We start from the raw sequence: 17,881 nt of genomic DNA on the forward strand, positions 1-17,881 counted from the left end.
AAATAGGATTTTTGCCCCAAATATGAATCTCAAATTGGATTTTTGCCCCAAATATGGATCTCTAATTGGATTTTACCTCGAATATGAATTTTTTACCCGAATATGGATATCAAATTGGGTTTTGCCCCGAATATGATTTTCAAATTAGTTTATAGCAACACAAGATTGTTATCAACAACATTTAATCTTCAGGCGAGTGGTGGAAGAAGAATCAGAGCTTCAAAAAGTTGATACCTATGCGATAACAAATGGAAGGGCGATGATTCTGACTATGAGAGTGGTGCTCGGGATGATGGTTATCAACAACATTTAACGCATACTCTGAAGTCGGGTTAGTTACCATAGTTCTTGTTGCAACCTTTTTACAGTCGTAGTTTTTTTTTAACTAAAAATACTACACTTTATGTCTGATTGTCAAAGCACGCCTTACGGTCGTAGCTTCCTCCAAATGTGGGAGTAGAGATGACCCCATTTCAACTACGCCTCACAAGGATGTACTTGATAACTTCAGATTCATCACCCATTCTTTCTTTACTCCCATCACCCCTCTCATCTCCTCTGCAACACCTACTCCCAAATAGAGCCTAAAATGTGATGGTGCCATGGCATCTTGGGACTTGGGATGGAGTTGCCAAAAACATCTTGTGAACGGAATGTGGTATTTGGGTTGCCAACTCCATCCTGAATATAATGTTTTGGCAACACCACTGTTCCCAAAAAACAGTGTGTTGGGGCAACTGCAACACACTGCATAAGGTGCTGGGGCAACTATAACGTATCCAATTCAAGGTTCACAAACAGAGCCATAGAGCATAAAGAAATTATCAGGCTCTGATTTATACTGTTAACTCCCCAAATCTGCAGGTCTTTGTCATTGATTTGATGCAAGAACCAAAACTGGTGGAATTATCCGGCAACATGAAATTTAAATGTCATAAAATAGATGACTACAGCTTGATTGGGATGCTTAGTGCTTTGGTTAATGTAGAGAACCATAGTTTCTCTGGATTCCTTATTCAGGTTGGCATTACTTCTTTAGTTTTATACATAACAATCGATTCCATAATGTTCTATGTCCCCTGGTGCCTCTTGGGCATGAATTTGATTTCACTACTTGTTGTGTATGGTTGCTCACCTGCATGCATTACAATGTAGACTGTAAATGTTACTTTTCTCAGAGTGAAAAGGTTGTATACAGAAGCATGCTTGGAACAAGCATCTGAGAATGCCCTGTTCACTTGTTTGCTAGCAAACTCTCTGAATTTAGTAGAGCTAATTATTAGGGTAATTATTCATGCTTTTCTTTCTAAAAAAAAAGGAAAACAATTTGGTCTTTTAGAATGGATCACTTACCTGCTTCATGAATTTCTCTGTTTTTTTTTTCACAGGAACGGCCATTCACGGCTTCTCAGGACGCACAGTTAAGAAAAACTATTGGGAATCACAGAAACCATTTTATAGTCTAGTTCATAACCTATCATCTGTGAAGATGTTAAACTTTAGGAATGCATTTGACCTGGCTTTTGCAAGATTCACACTCATGAACACTCTCGTACTGCCACTAATGCTGATTATTTATCATAAAAATACCAGTTGCAGTAAGAAGCTGAGTTTTAAAGAATGTTTGTCAAGGCTGAGGAAGGCATCCCCCGATGCTAAACCTATCTTTGCATTTCCAATAGACATTGTCGCTAAGCATTCATGTATCCCTCTTTCAGTATGAGCTTTTCTGGTTATTTAAAAGTAATATGCATTTAGTTACTGATTAGTCACAGACCCAATATCTAGAGCAGGTTTGTAAATATATAATTTAACAGTTCAAAGGATATGAAACATGTACTCTGCAAAATCACTGGTTTACATTGTACTTAACATGACCATGTAGAATTTGCAAAGTTCATGAACATTGCAAGAGTAGAATCTCTTTCCTATCAATCAGATTGATAAATATATATCAATAAAGTTTCTTGTGATATTGATGCAAACAGATTTGATGTATAGAGAAAACCAGTGCACACTCCAGGCTTCTACCAACGTTCTAACTACCAAAGGGTGCCTCAGCCTGCCCATAAACAATATAATTCACAAGCGCCAGCCAATCTGCAAATGAAGATATATGTAACTTATTTGAGAATAAATAAATTTAAAAGGTCAATGCTACCATAAAAGCAGGAGAAAAAAAGCAAGCATTCCATTACAATTTTTGTTGGTTTCCTACCAGCTTTTTTACTATGACACCACAATGAAACACTAGAAGAAAAAAAATAACCAAGTCCTCCTTTAGAAGTCTCTGATTCATTCTGTCACCTTACACTTTTCAAAGAGGACAATTGCAGGTTGGATTTCTGTGCAGCAGTAGTGAAGTCATGAACCTTCTTGCAGAAAATTAGCATCTTTCATCCAAAGGTTTACAAGATAACAGCATCAATTATACAATGAAGGCCATCATAAACCTTTCATTGTTCAATTTCAGCATCTTAATTCCGAGGAAGAATTCATTAGTAAAGTCGTAATGAATTCAAGGTGATTCAACACAAATTCACAATGAACAAGAAATGCCACATGGAGGCTCATAAATTCATGCTTCAAGCAACAGTGATTATCCCTAACGAACAAGCATGTATAATAACCCTGCCTTGCAAGTCATCAAATGAACAAGAATTTTTTCACTTGATCAGTGACCGGGATTATTCAAATTTTCCTAATTCAAAAGAAGAAGCTTTGGTCATGCTTAACGTGGCTCTCCAATGCACCAAGTGCCAACTTGAGTAACAGAATGCATATAGTACCTTCTTGGCAAGGCAGCAACCAGTATAAAAATTGTATGCATGATCAATTTGCACCATAGGAACTTTGAGCTGTATAGTTCCTGACCAAGATTACAGGGCCACGTCAAGCACAAAGGTCCCTACAATTGGCTCATCTTAGCTATCAAACATGCATGCACAAGGAACAGTGCTTCTTGCACATGAAGGAAAAAACAACACTGCAAGGTTTTGCATACTTTGGCAGGTCACAAGAATAACGAAGGGGAATGATTTAAGTTTGAACCATCTTGGACCAGATTCAGATTAGATCTGGGTATGAGACCAATGCAGACTAACAGGTGCATAAACAAGTGGCATAACAAGAATCCTGTTGAGAATGATGCTCTATCATCTTCTTCTTTTGAGGGGCCTGTTGACAAGGCTTTCTTGGGCCCACTTGTTGACAATGTGACAATGACCTTATCTTCCAAATGGGTCTTAGTCAATTGCAGAGGAATGACAAGCAAGATGCTTTCAGAAATGATCATGTGGACTTTAATCAATTTCAGTGTGATTTAATTAGCAAGGAAGAGATTTGCCATAGTATGCATTTGTCATGTAACAGAGATTATAGTATGCAAAATGCATGGTTGATAGACATCATTAGTGATCATGCATACTGGAGCCTACAATCTCTGCACCGAACAGCTCTTCAATACCCGTAATTTTCCCAACTTCAACATTCTAAGAGCCAATAGATTGTCGATACTTGAAATCTAATGCGTCTGTGGCAGAGATGATCATGCCAAAATCATTGCTTTTTCTTCACTTCTATACATGGTGAGGTATATTATATTGATCACATAACAATAACATATGAATGCCATTATGCAGAAGACTAGATTGTCATACATTGGTTTTTTATTGAACTATACATTGAATAACTTGTCAGTGTTATTGGGCTGCTGGAGATCTGTCTAATCCCATCTGTCCTACCAAAAAAGAAGGCGTAAGAAAAGAATAAGTTTCCCTTATTGACTTTATTGACTCCCTATAGTTAGTTTTCAAACTTATTTTCTGTAAAAAGAGATATCTTTATTTCATCTTTTTTTGTATACAGCAAGGAAGTTGGACTATGCATGCTTCTACTTAAGACGACTAGGCAAGCACTACTCACTAAAGAAAAGTCGGCAACCTTTATCTCCTTGATATATTAGTCAGAAATACGCCTTTGATTTTTACACATTCTGCCTGTATATTGTATAGTTCAGATAATTTTAAGTAGAAAAAGAGCAGAAACTATTATTATTTGATTTTGAAAAGAAGTAGCCCCATGATGCGGTAGACTTTCACTTGCAATGCAAAAATTGCGACTCTATCATGAGTTTGAATAAGATTGCGTTTATGCTGCAAAAATTGCGACTTTAACATGGTTTTTGGAAGCCCTCCAGAGATAGTAGTTCCAATGACAACAATGAAAATGAAAAGCGAACCACTGAATCTGTTGCTCGCACAACCCTTGGAAGCCCTCCAGGTCCCCATGAAGGTGAAGGTGCAGGAATGGCAGTAGCAAGTGGCTCGATAAAAGTAAACTACAGCACAAGGAACTTGTTGAAGAGTGCCAGCATCAGTGCATCAAAGTGTGTGACTGTGAAGCCTAAGAATGAACGAGAGGTTTGTGAAATACCATGGTTCCATCAAATTGACAATATCCTTGAACTTATTTTGTCTACATAGTTTACTTTTGGCTAAACATGAAAATTTGTAAGTTCCAATTTTCGGCTTAACTTGACTAATTATAAAATTTTCAAACTATCGTGTTGGTTGTTATCTGGTGTCATTAGCTTGCAGATTCATTGCTTTTAGGGTTTCGAGAACAACCGACCGCGCAGATAAAGGTTGCCGACTTTTGAAAAAGAGATTTGTTTGCATTGATTTTGAAAAAGAAGTAGCCCCATGATAAGGAATAGAAAACCCTAAATATTCACCAACAACAAAAGTACAGACTAGGGCTTCGAGAAAACAACCGATCGCGAAAACTAAAAATTACAAAAGGAAAAAAAAGCAAAGAACAAACCACGAGAGACAGAGAGAGTACCTCGGTAAGAACGAGATGAATGGGATCGGAAACCGAAGAGAAGAACGATCGTTCACAGAGGGTGAATAGCGCGCCCGTCGATGCACAATTTTTTGAGTTTGAGCGCTCGGAGGAGAGAGAGTACTTTTTTGGTGCGCCCGTAGACACACAATTTTTTTTTTCGTCCCCTCAGTTCTTATTCATTTTCTACTTCATCGACAATTACAAAGCATATTGAACGGGGCGAACGCAAGTGTCCAATGTTCGTTAAAAAAAACGTTCTGAACGCAGTTTTCGTTTCATGGGACGCACACGCCGAGACATCAAACATGGCTTTAAAGCCTGGCCTGTCAACCGATAGGTTGGACAAGGGCTATTAATGCCTTCAAAATTTTAACTTTTATTATTATTCAAATATTAAAATTTTGAGATTAATTTTTTTTATAAATATAAGTAAATCAGATTTTATAATGCAAAAGTGATTTTAAAAAACTGTCAAAATTTTGAGCAATGTTACACTAAAGATTACAATCAAATCAAAATGCACAAGATATATACATTTCAAACCAGGTACAATATAAGACTGAAATATAAAGAGTTTTAATTTTATTTCAAATCTAAATATAAAAATAATAGTTCAATCTCTATATGATTAAGTACTTAAAATGAAAATATCATGTCTACCAAGATCAAAAGGTAAGAATGGATCGTCGAAGATACAGCTCAACCAATCATTCGCTCCAACAACTCATCATATTTTACCTGCATTACTTGTCTCTCATAAAACGAAGTCAGACTAGCTAAAGTCTAGTAAAGCAATCCAAACTCAAACTTAAAGAAAATATGTCAAGCATCCAAAGATAAAAATATAATCTATTATTAATCAATCATCAAATGAGAGACAAGAGAACAACATCACATAAATCATTCATTCAAGCATTCAAACATAAGGCATTTAAAACAATTATATCACTTAATATTTCATTCAACATGAACTCACCTCATAGAGCATAATTCATATGCATTCAAAACATACAAGTCATCGCTTGAATATATATATATATATGCATCTAAGACATTCATGTCATTGTATCATTTTTATATGCATTCATAATTTTTATAAACAACACATCAAATCATATTTGACCATCTAGCATAAAATACATGCACATACTTTCTAAGTAATTTTGTTAGATATTCATGATACATATCAATCATGATACATAAGTGTGATATATTCATTCAGACAATTATATTGCAATCATTTACAATGAAACTATGTAGGCGTGATGTATCATTCACCTAATAAGTCAAAACTAGCCATTTATAGGTGTGATGTGTCATTCACCTATATGCTAACATAAGCGTCACAATTATAACCTCCTATCAAGTTCAAAAATCAATAAAAAACTGATTCTTATATCTAAATTCAGTATATAATCATGCTACAACAGAAAAGTCAAATCTATATATTCATAACTGACTATCTCAATCAACTCAGAAAATTATCACAATTCATAATAACATTTCATTTAATCATATAAATATTCACAAGATTCACGTCGGATCGCCTGGTCTGAAAAATGTATAATCTCACAAGGAGTTACCGTTGTAGATGGATGGTCTGCTTGGTCTTAGATAATGCACTTTCTCACATGAATATACCATCTTCGCGGGCTGTTCGCTCTTGGACAATGTACTTTATCACAGAGACTTATCACTCTATCTGGATTACCAAATCTGGTCATGCACACATTCACAGAGAATCCATTGGAAACAACTCCTCAACATGTACTATATCTAGTGAAAACTATTGTGATGCATGCATCAATACAATTGACCATTCTCAGTGTCGATAGCCACCAATACATGCACAAGCATGTATACAATCAATATGCATCACATCATACATCACTTCATATGATACTTAAATAATAAAATCACACATTTAAACAATATGGTTTCATGAACCATAATTCACTATTGAACTTAAACATTTATCGCATGCATTCATAATTTCATATCACGTAGCATTTAAATCATATCATACAGAAGCAGATTATCCTACGCATCATATCATCACCCCAAGGAAGAATGCATTTTGTAAATTAAATCTCGAATCATGTGTAAACAAAACATGAGTTTTATGCATGCATGCGTAAATATGTACATTTCAGAATATGAAGTAACTAAACCTCAACATACGTAACTCCTGCGTAATTCGAGTTATGCAAACAAGATTCAAGTCATATGTGCATTGTTTCACTACATGAATCAATATGCAAAGCAAGCATTTCATGCATAATATATTTCACACATAGTATATATATATAGCATTCACACCAATCATATTTCGTTCATGAGAGCACAAGATGTATCAGTCCATGCATAACAATATTTGCATATTCATATCATGAACATGATTCTATCGTTCATGTTTTCGTGCATGATTACACAATTATTATTTCACACTAGCATTCAATATGGTCATGTCAAACACATCAATTTATGCAACATTCATTCACACAAATACATGCTCAAACATGTACCTGCAACAAACACACTTCATATTCTACTATCTAAAATCATGACGAATATGATCTCTGAACTACGATAGAAAAATCACTTCTATTCTCATACATTCAAATCATGCTCAGCATGATCTTCGAACTACAATCACAACAATCATAGATATCCACAACTAAGTAACGTGTGTGAGCAGAAAAGTGTTGCATATAATAAAAATAAATTTATTTGGTGATAGATTTGCACCACGTACTTACCATGGACATTTACCCGAATTGAATTTTGCATTGCATTCAATGCACATTGAGTTATATTTGTTTTGATACTTAGCATAAGTATCACATTTTAAGTATATCATGCACTCAAATCAGTAAAATATATAGACAACCATAAAACTCCTAGATATCCATAACTACGTACGGTGTATACGCATAACTTGTATTGGCAATTCAGTGAAGTGTTTAGCACAATATCATGCTTACGCAATTAGTGCCTAAATATGCTCTCAGTTAAAGAAACTTACTTTAATAATGTGAAGAACAATAAATCGAAACTCAAAAGACTAATAGGTTTTAAAATTCGCAAAGATCACTCAAGCAATGATACACTGAACTCTTGGTGCACGCTTGAAAATGCCAAAAGCTCTAAAAATATGAAATCTCTAAAAATTTAGAATAATATGGTAAACCACCAATCAATATAAACTACTGAGCAGAAAATGTTGCATACATCAATATCTTCATCTCACCAAATTTAGTTACTGTAAAATATATATTAAATGTTTTAAATAGTATTTTTTATTAAAATAACTAAAATGTCCTTTGATTAAAAATTAAGATTTTAAATTTGTTAAATTCATCTAGTAAATTTCAAAATTCAATGATATCACACCAATATTTTATAAAACTCTTAAAAACATATTTTTGATCAGAAGTAATATAATTGATTGTTAAATATCTAAAATAATTTTAAATTTACCAGTTACACCCTTTAGCCTGAAATGAGTAATTGAGCATTTAAACAATAATAAATGAAATTTAAATGATAGAAACATATTTTTAACTAAAAAATTAAGATGATTTATTTATTTATTAATAATATTTAAAATTTGTAGGTTTTACAAGTTCATTAAAAAAATCCTCGGCCCACCCATTAGGCGCATGAGAGATATGGTGAGATAAGTGGTGGGGAATGGACCTCACCATTTTATCTTGGGAGAAAATATTTTTCCACCTTCCTTCCATAGAAATGCTTCTTATAAAAAAGTATATTTTTTAGAAAAACTTTTTTAGAAAAAATTTCTCTCGTTTGAAAATGTCAGAAAAATCATATAGATTTTTCAACTCTTCCAAACGAGAGAGACTTTTTCTAAAAAATTATATTTTTTGATAAAAAACATTATTCTATCAGAGAATGGAGGAATGTTTACAAGAAAATTTTGTGGGTCCTCTTTCCACCACTCATTGTGTAATGCCCCGAATTTTCAAAACAAGGCTAAGTTAGAAATTTCATGAATTTTTTTTTCTTTGCAGCGGTACTTAGAAAAGGTTTTAGCAGCGAAAATGAATGATAATGAGTCGTCGATTTTAGATTACTCCAGACAAGTCACAGATATGTGGCCAAGTACTCATTGACCACCAAGGTGTTTCATTTATAAAGACTACTTGTTTATTACAAACATCACTGCTTGGAAAAGCAGTATTTAGTTTTATAAAAGAAAGCAGTATAACACTGTATAAAAAAACTCTGGAACTCGATGCCGCCTTGATCCGTATATTGCATTGCAAGTTCAACACCTGAAATCTCCATTAAATGGGGTCAGAACCATTGTTGGTCTGGTAAGCAAGCATTCATTTACACATTCAAACAATCATATGTAAACGCACAGACCACTCAGGGTCACAGTTCGCAACAACGACACTTAAGTCTCCATGACTTAGTGTATATCGTGAGAGCTTCATCAGGGCTATGATTGAACTTCTCGCTCAAGTCTTCATGACTTAGCGTAGTCTTCTTCAGGACCTCATTTAGGATGTCAAACTCAAGTCTCCAATACTTAACACATCTGTATCCCACGAATCCAAGCGTGAGCTCCTCGATCTTTGCTTAAACATGCAGATACAACATGGGTCATTGCTTTATCGGTTTAGTAGTATAACGATCATGACACATTTCTTAAGGTTATGTAGGACTTGACAGAACAACGTTCATTCACTCATACATCGTTGAACCTAAAGCTAATGCATTGTTTTGATATTAGCGGTTTACCCTCTGGTACATGGGAGAAGTCTTGTCCAGACATCAACGCGGCGTTCTGTGGGTTGATTATTCCATGTATTTTAAATACCTCAGAGGCTTGTTGATCCCATCCATGATAGGGCAGTAGAACTCATACTGAGATAACCCTATCAGGCTGGTTCAGATGCATCCTCTTTTGCAGTAGTCAGGTTCAATCCTTAGATATTTAAGGATAACCACTACATCCATACCTTATGAGTGATGGGATGTCCCTTGAACTCTATCAGGTTTATCATCAATACATGTCACTCGCAGTTGTACCATCACCGTATACCACATGAACAATAGTTCTGAAGGAGTCTGTCGCTCTAACTGTTACTTGTCGGATATTCGCATGTCATTCGTGCAAGCTAGTGTATAACGCCTCGGATTTCCAAAACAAATCTAAGTTAAAATTTTAATGATTTTTTTTTCTCTTTGCAGCGGAACTTAGAAAAGCTTTTAGCAGCGGAATCAGACGATAATGAGTCGTCAGTTTTAGAAAACTCTGAGCACATTGCAGGTATGTAGTCAAGAAACTCATTGACCACCAAAGTGTTTCATCTATCAAAACCACTTGTTTATTACAACATCACTGCTTGAGAAAAGCAGTATAGGTTCAATAAAAGGAAGCATTACAACTCTGTCTAGAGAAACCCTGGATCTTGATGTCGCCTTGCTCCGCATATCGCAACGTAGGTTCAACACCTGAAATCCCCATAAAACGAGGTCAGAACCACTGATGGTCTAGTAAGCAAGCAGTCATACATCCATTCAACTCAAGTAAGTGCGTTGACCGCTCAGGGTCGCAGTTCGCAATAACGACGCTCAAGTCTCCACGACTTAGCGTATATCGCAAGGGTCTCCTCAGGGCTATGAGTTGAACATCAGCTCAAGTCTCCATGACTTAGCCTTGACCTCTTCTAAGTCTCAAAGGGATGTCTAGCTCAAGTCTCCATACTTGGCACATCTGTATCCCACGTATCTAAGGACAGCTCATCGAGCTTCGCTTAGTCGTGCGGATACAACACGAGTCTTTGCCCAGTCGGTCCAGTCGTATATCGATTATGACACATTCTCAAAGGTTATGCAGGACTGATTCAACAACGTTCATTCACTCATATATTCAAAATATCATTGTACCTAAGCTAATGCTTTGTTTCGATAATTTCACCTCCCTCTGGGCTTAGGGGACTCATATCTGGGCGACAACGCGATGATCTGGGGGTTGATTATTCTATATATTTTAGATACCCCAGAGGCATGTTGACCCCATCCTACTAGTAAGATGGTACAACATACCAGAAGAGATCCTTACTAGATAGTCGGATGCATCCTGCTACTGCAGTAGTTGGGTTCAATCCTTAGATATTTAACGATAACCATGACCTCCATACCTCTGAGTGACGGAGGTCATCAATGAACTCTATCAGGTTCGGGTGAAATATATGGCACTCAAGGTTGCGTCATCACCATCTTCCTCGGTGAGAAATTTTGAAGGGGTATGCCAGTCTTACAATTACTTGACGAACATTGTGTGCCTATAGGGCAGCCTTTGAGAAGTATGTACCCGACCCAATCACCCACACGGCTTTCACCGTGGAACAAAGATTTTATTCATATGCATACTTAACTCTGTTCTCGACACTTCGGCCCTGTCGAGCACCTCACCTCTTTTAGGTGAAAAACAACACACTCTGGCTCAGTGACTCTTACGAGTCTTAGTTGTGTACGAATTCTCAATGAGCATGCACATGACTCTATCTCTATAAATCGGCTACTCGGCGTATTTTTATGCAACGAGCTAAGGACCTCGTCAAGGCGCTACTACTACTTCGGCGCAACGACTCTTACAAGTACGGTGTCCTTACAAAAATCAGAAAGATGAGTCATTCTAACATCGTTCCAACAAACGGCATCGTTGTGCCACTTAACTGGTTCCGACAGCTCTCCTACCAACCATTTTGTCAGTACCTCTTCTGCTCTATCGACAGTGGTGCGACGAACCTTTCTACATCGTAGAAGGCATTCCATGAACTGAATAGCACTCCGCTATATGATAGAGTATCCTGCTACGTTCTTTCTGAGTTATTCTTAACTTCTTCAGAAATTTTAACAGCACTTCATCTCTTTAACGGAAAAATTTGTGTTTCTTTTATCCATTTCAGCGGCATCTTCCCTCTTTGGCGGAAAATCGCTACGCTTAACTCAGGAAATGAATGTGCACCGTTGTACGTACCTTACATCCATCAAGGTTGTTGGAAACCCTTGGTCATAGCCAAGTCATACGTAATTGACTTAGTCTTTACGAAAATAGCATTTTACCAAAAAGTGAAGCCTTTCCAATATGGGCTTCATTCGTCAAGCAGAATCTTGAACAAGGAGCGGTAAAGGAATCACATTGGCGATTTGGAGTTGATTTTCATTTGAATGCTCATTTATGCATCCTATATGTAGTATAAGCAGAAGTATGTGCTTTATACAGTGGTGGCATAAAGAAAATGCATATACTACTGTTCAGGGTGTGTAATTGAATAAAATATTCTACATATATATTTGCAGAAAGCAGAAGCCTTGGCATCTTTAAATGCAACGGCATAAGTAAATGCATAATCGGAAGTGCATTAATCGAAAATTACAGAAAGCAGGGAGTTTTGGCATCATACGACGCGACGACAAAGGTAAATTACATAGCCTATGTGATATAAGATGCACCAACAGTATCAACAGATATACACCTAGATCTGTATCCAACGAAAGTTACGAGGCGAGCGAGTGAACACCGAAGTGTCCTAGAGGACTCAACCAAGAACTAAGGCGAGATACTATTTTGAAGAACACATATACTGCGCACTCGAACATATATATCTGACGATAGTTACGAGATGAGCGGGTGAACACCAAAGTTTCTTAGAGGGCTCAATCAAGAACTAAAGCAAGATACTACTTCAGAAGATACACTACAAAAAAATAGTTGATTAGCGACGGAATTTAGCGACGGAGTTATATCGTCGCTACTTAGCGACAGATTAACGAGAGAAATGAATCCATCGCTATATTTGTAGAATTTTACGAAACTAGCGACAGAAAACATTCCCTCGCAAAATCCGTCGCTAAGTAGCGACGGATTTTGCGAGAGAATGTTTTGTCGCAATAAATACGACAGTTAGCGACGGAATTGCGACGGCTAAGATTCCGTCGCAACATAGCGACGGCCTAGGCGACGAAATATTTTCTGTCGCCTTTTTTGTTTTTTGAATTACGATGGCTTAGCGACGGAATTAATCCGTCGCTAAGCCGTCGCTATATGTCGCATTACCCCTAATCCCAGCCCTCTTTTTCCTTTCTCCTTTCGCTGCTCCCGCCCGCCGCCCTCTCCCTCCTGCCGCCCTCTTCCTTCCGTCAACCTTCCGCTGCCGCCGTCGCTGCCCGGAGCAACCGCAGGTACGTAAATGGATTGGAGGTCGACCCCCTGCTTTTTCCGGCAGGGGGTCGACTCTGCCAGGCGGTCGACCCCCTGCGTTTTCCGGCAGGGGGTCGACTCTGCCAGGCGGTCGACCCCCTGCGTTTTTCGGCAGGGGGTCGACTCTGCCAGGCGGTCGACCCCGGTAGGTGGTCGACCCTCTGCCGTGTCCGGCCGGGGGTCAACCCTGGTAGGGGGTCGACCCCCTGCCGTGTCCGGCCGGGGGGGGGGCCATGTCCGGCCGGGGGTCGACCCCCCGCCGTGTCCGGCAGGGGGTCAACCCCGGCAGGGGGTCAACCCCTTTTGATGTCCGGCAGGGGGTCAACCCCCTGCCTTGTCCGGCCGGGGTCGACCCCCTTGCCGTCTCCGGCCAGGGGTCAACCCCCTGCCTTGTCCGGCAGGGGGTCAACCCCTTTTGATGTCCGGCCGGGGGTCGACCCCCTGCCGTGTCCGGCCGGGGGTCGACCCCCTGGTTTCTTGCTCTTTTTTTTCTTTTTTCAGAAATTAGGGTTTTTATTTTATTTTTATTGTTTAGTTTTCTTTGATTTTCATTGATTAGGATTTTTTATTTTGATTTTCATTTATTAAGCAATTGAATCAAATTTCTTAAATTAAGGCTATTTGTAGTTAATTTAATTAGGGTTTTTTATTTGATTTTGTTTTATTAGGGCTTTGAATCAAAATTTAAAAATTAGGGCATTTTATAGTTAATTTGATTAGGGTTTTCTTGGATTTGATTAGAGCTTTTATTTTTATTTTCTATGATTAGGGATTTGAATCATAATTTTTTTAATTAAGGATTTTTAGTTAATTTGGTTAGGACTTTAAATCAAAATTTTTTAATTAAGGCTTTTATAGTTAATTTGATTAGGTTTTTTTTATTTATTTAGAGTTTTTATTTTTATTTTCTATAATTAGGGATTTAAATCACATTTTTTTAATTAATACTTTTTAGTTAATTTGATGAAGGATTTTTTTGTATTTGATTTTGGCAGGTTTTTTCCTTGTTTGATTAAGGTTTAAATTGTGGCTTTTTTATTTAATTTTATGGTTTATTTTTCTTATAGTTTATGATGTTTTGGTTTATTTATAATTTATTTTCTTGTATTTTAAGGTTTTATGATTTAATATGGTCGAATAATTTCATGGTGACTTCATTTTAAAACATCATTTTTTTTTGCAGATTTCTCAACAGAACTTGCTTGTGCCCCGCCACCCGTGGTAAGTAAGTGACAAAAACAATGCAAATCGGGTAAATACCCGTGGTGAGTAAGTGATGCAAGCGCATCACATGTTATTTAATTTATTGAATATAACACTTTATTGTTCACACACTCACTTAGTTGTTGATATCTATGACTACTTTGTTGGAGTTCGGAGATCATGCTGAGCATGATTTTAATGTATGAATATGGAAGTGTTCTTATTTTTGGAGTACGGAGTCCATGCTATGCATGGTAGTAGTTAGTGGGATATTGAAGTGTGTTTGCTGTAGGTACATGTTTGATATTTGTTTGATATGAATTATTTCGATGTATTGCAATGTTTGATGTGATTGTATCCATGCTTACATGTAGTTACTTTCAATTTGATTATGTCTTCCATGTGAAATTGTATACTGAAAGCATGCTTCAAATGAATGTATCGTGTCATGAATAGTTTGCACATGAAAATATTAAGTTATCAATGCATGCATCATAATTCTTGTGATTGTATGACATCATATATTGCATGATAAATTTGATATTTTCTTCATCATAGTATTCTGATGATTCTCTTTTAACTGGTTAGGATACTATTCGTAACATCATACGACAGAATGACTGCAAACCGTGAATGGATGTACCGTAGGATAGTAGACAATGAGTTATCGCATGAATATATGGATGGTGTCGACAGTTTTATTGAATTTGCAACGGCAAGTGTCAGTACGGTAGATCCCACAGGTCGGATTAGGTGTCCCTGCAAGATTTGTAAGAATAATCGATTTGTAGAACCTCATGGCGTTAGACATCACCTATACAGGAAGGGTTTTGTGAGTGATTATCAGAACTGGACGTTTCATGGAGAAGAATTTAGAAACGATTTTGATGCACGGGTGAATGTGGTGCACGATAATCCATATACGAATTTGATATTTGATGCTGCAGGAACAGAACTGGGTTCTGCTATGAGTTCTAGTGATGTAAGAACTGTCGTAGATGAAGAATCACCAAACGATGCAGCTAGTAGATTTTATGATTTACTTAGAGATGCTGATGAGCCACTTTGGAACGGTTGTGAGAGTCACACTATCTTGTCTGCAGTTCTTCAACTAATGAATTTGAAGTCCGAGTATAATTTGAGTCAATCATGTTTTGACCGTTTGTGCATGATTGTGAAGAGTATGTTGCCTAAAGATGAGAAATTGCCACAAAATTTCTATCGTGCGAAAGTTATGGTCAACGCTCTAGGTATGGGTTACAAAAAGATTGATGCTTGTCCAAATCACTGCATGTTGTATTTCAAGGAGCAGGAAAACGACATATCATGCCCGTCATGTGGGCATCCTCGGTTCAAGCCAAAGACAAGAGGCAATGGTAGCACGAGATCAAAGGAAGTTTCATACAAGTCGCTCCGCTACTTTCCTATCACTCCTAGATTGCAGCGATTGTATATGTCTTCAAAGACAGCTAAACACATGAGATGGCATGCAAATAAAGTTCGACACGATGAAAACAAGATCACGCATCCTGTTGACGCTGAAGCTTGGAAGCACTTTGATCGTACTCATCAGAACTTCGCAATGGAAGTGCGAAATGTTAGACTCGGTCTATGTACAGATGGATTTAATCCATTTGGGGGTAGATCAACTCCATACTCATGCTGGCCAGTATTTGTAACTCCATACAACCTTCCACCAAGCTTGTGTATGAAACGTCCAAATCTTTTCTTGTCTCTGTTGATCCCTGGTCCGACCTCACCTGGCCAAAATCTTGATGTATATCTAAGGCCATTGATTGATGAATTAAAAGTACTGTGGGATGACGGTGTTACCACGTATGATGCCCACAAAAAACAAAATTTCAACATGAAGGCCGTTGTTCTATGGACAATCAGTGACTTCCCTGCATATGGTATGTTATCTGGTTGGAGCACACATGGGAGGTTGGCTTGTCCGTACTGCATGGAGGATTCCAAAGCTTTTAGATTGAGGCATGGAAGGAAGCCTTGCTGGTTTGATTGCCATCGTCGATTTCTACCCAGCGATCATCCGTTCCGACGTCAAAAGAATGCATTTACAGCAGGCACAACTGAAATGGAAGGTCCATCCTCAAGATTGTCTGGCATAGAGATTTTAAGAAGATTGCGATACTTTCCAGATGTATTAACAGATGCCCGCAGTCCTACACCCTTCCGTGGATTTGGGAAGGAACACAATTGGACGAAAAAATCTATTTTTTGGGAACTACCGTATTGGCCGACCCTATTGATACGACATAATTTGGATGTGATGCATGTAGAGAAAAATGTGTTTGATAATGTGTTCAATACAGTAATGAATATTAAAGGAAAAACAAAGGATAATCCGAAGGCCCGTATGGATTTAAAATTAATATGTAAAAGACCAGAATTGGAACTCAAAGAGTATAATGGCAAAGTACTGAAACCAAAGGCGAAGTACGTGCTCGGACCTGATCAAATAAAACATGTATGTCAATGGTTGAGACAACTGAGATTTCCAGATGGATATGTCTCTAACATTGCTCGGGCTGTGAAGATTGACGATGGACAGTTATATGGGTTGAAGAGCCATGATTGTCATATCTTTATGCAACGATTGATACCCCTAGCATTCCATGATATGTTAGACAAACCTATATGGGGGGTATTGTCTGAGTTGAGCGGATTTTTCAGAACATTGTGCGCATCGGAGGTCATTGTATCAGATGTAAAGAATCTCGAGGACTCTGTCATCACCACTGTTTGTCTGTTAGAAAAGATATTTACGCCAGCATTTTTCGATGTTATGGAACATTTGATCATACATCTGCCATATGAACTAAGGGTTGGTGGCCCTGTGCAATATCGATGGATGTACCCATTTGAAAGGTATATGTTTTTTTATATTTGTCTCTTTAATGACAGATATTTAAAATTTGAAATGTATATTCTTGTCAGATGCATGTTCGACCTAAAAAAAAAGGTTCGTAATAAAGCAAGAGTAGAAGGCTCTATTTGTGAGGCGTACACTTTAGAAGAGATTTCAAATTTCTCATCTATGTACTTCGAACCTCATATTTCAACACGTTACACATGCCCGCCCCGTAACGATGATGGAGAACAAGTAACTGTAGCTGACAAGCTGTCGATATTTCAACGACTTGGGCATGCATTTGGTAGTTGCCGATCAAGGCTATTGACAGATCGAGAGCAAGATGCAGCACACATCTATATTCTTTTTAATTGTTCAGCGATCGACCCATACATCGAGTAAGTATATGTATATGCAACTCAATTATAAATCCTTTTATGTTCTATATGTGGATACATGGCTCGGTAATATAAGTATTTGTGGTTTGCAGACGATTTGATCTGGAGTTGCAATTGCAAGGTGAAATCCAAACTATACCCCGAGTATGATCAGTTACAAGAAGATGAGTTAGCTGAAGACAGTGATTACTATCAATCAGATGATGTCTGTGACTTCGCTTATGGTCACGATGTTGCGCATGATATGCATGTCATATCTCCATTGGCTGATGAAACATTCATAGAGGAATGTGATCCAAATGATGTACCAAGTGGATG

General features: G+C 37.5%; 1 long non-coding RNA gene across 1 annotated transcript; it reads right to left on the reverse strand.

The window, feature by feature from the left end:
- Positions 1–1,774: 1,774 nt before the first annotated feature.
- Positions 1,775–4,986, reverse strand: LOC149837950 (uncharacterized). The gene is made up of 2 exons (XR_016432143.1): positions 4,846–4,986; positions 1,775–2,100 (listed from the first exon to the last, which is right to left on the reverse strand). It is a non-coding gene; the product is annotated as an uncharacterized LOC149837950 (long non-coding RNA).
- Between the last annotated feature and the right edge of the window lie 12,895 nt (positions 4,987–17,881).

Source organism: Nuphar pumila, chromosome 5 (assembly GCF_984573655.1).
Source record: "Nuphar pumila chromosome 5, dmNupPumi1.hap1.1, whole genome shotgun sequence".
In the NCBI taxonomy this organism is placed as follows: Eukaryota; Viridiplantae; Streptophyta; class Magnoliopsida; order Nymphaeales; family Nymphaeaceae; genus Nuphar; species Nuphar pumila.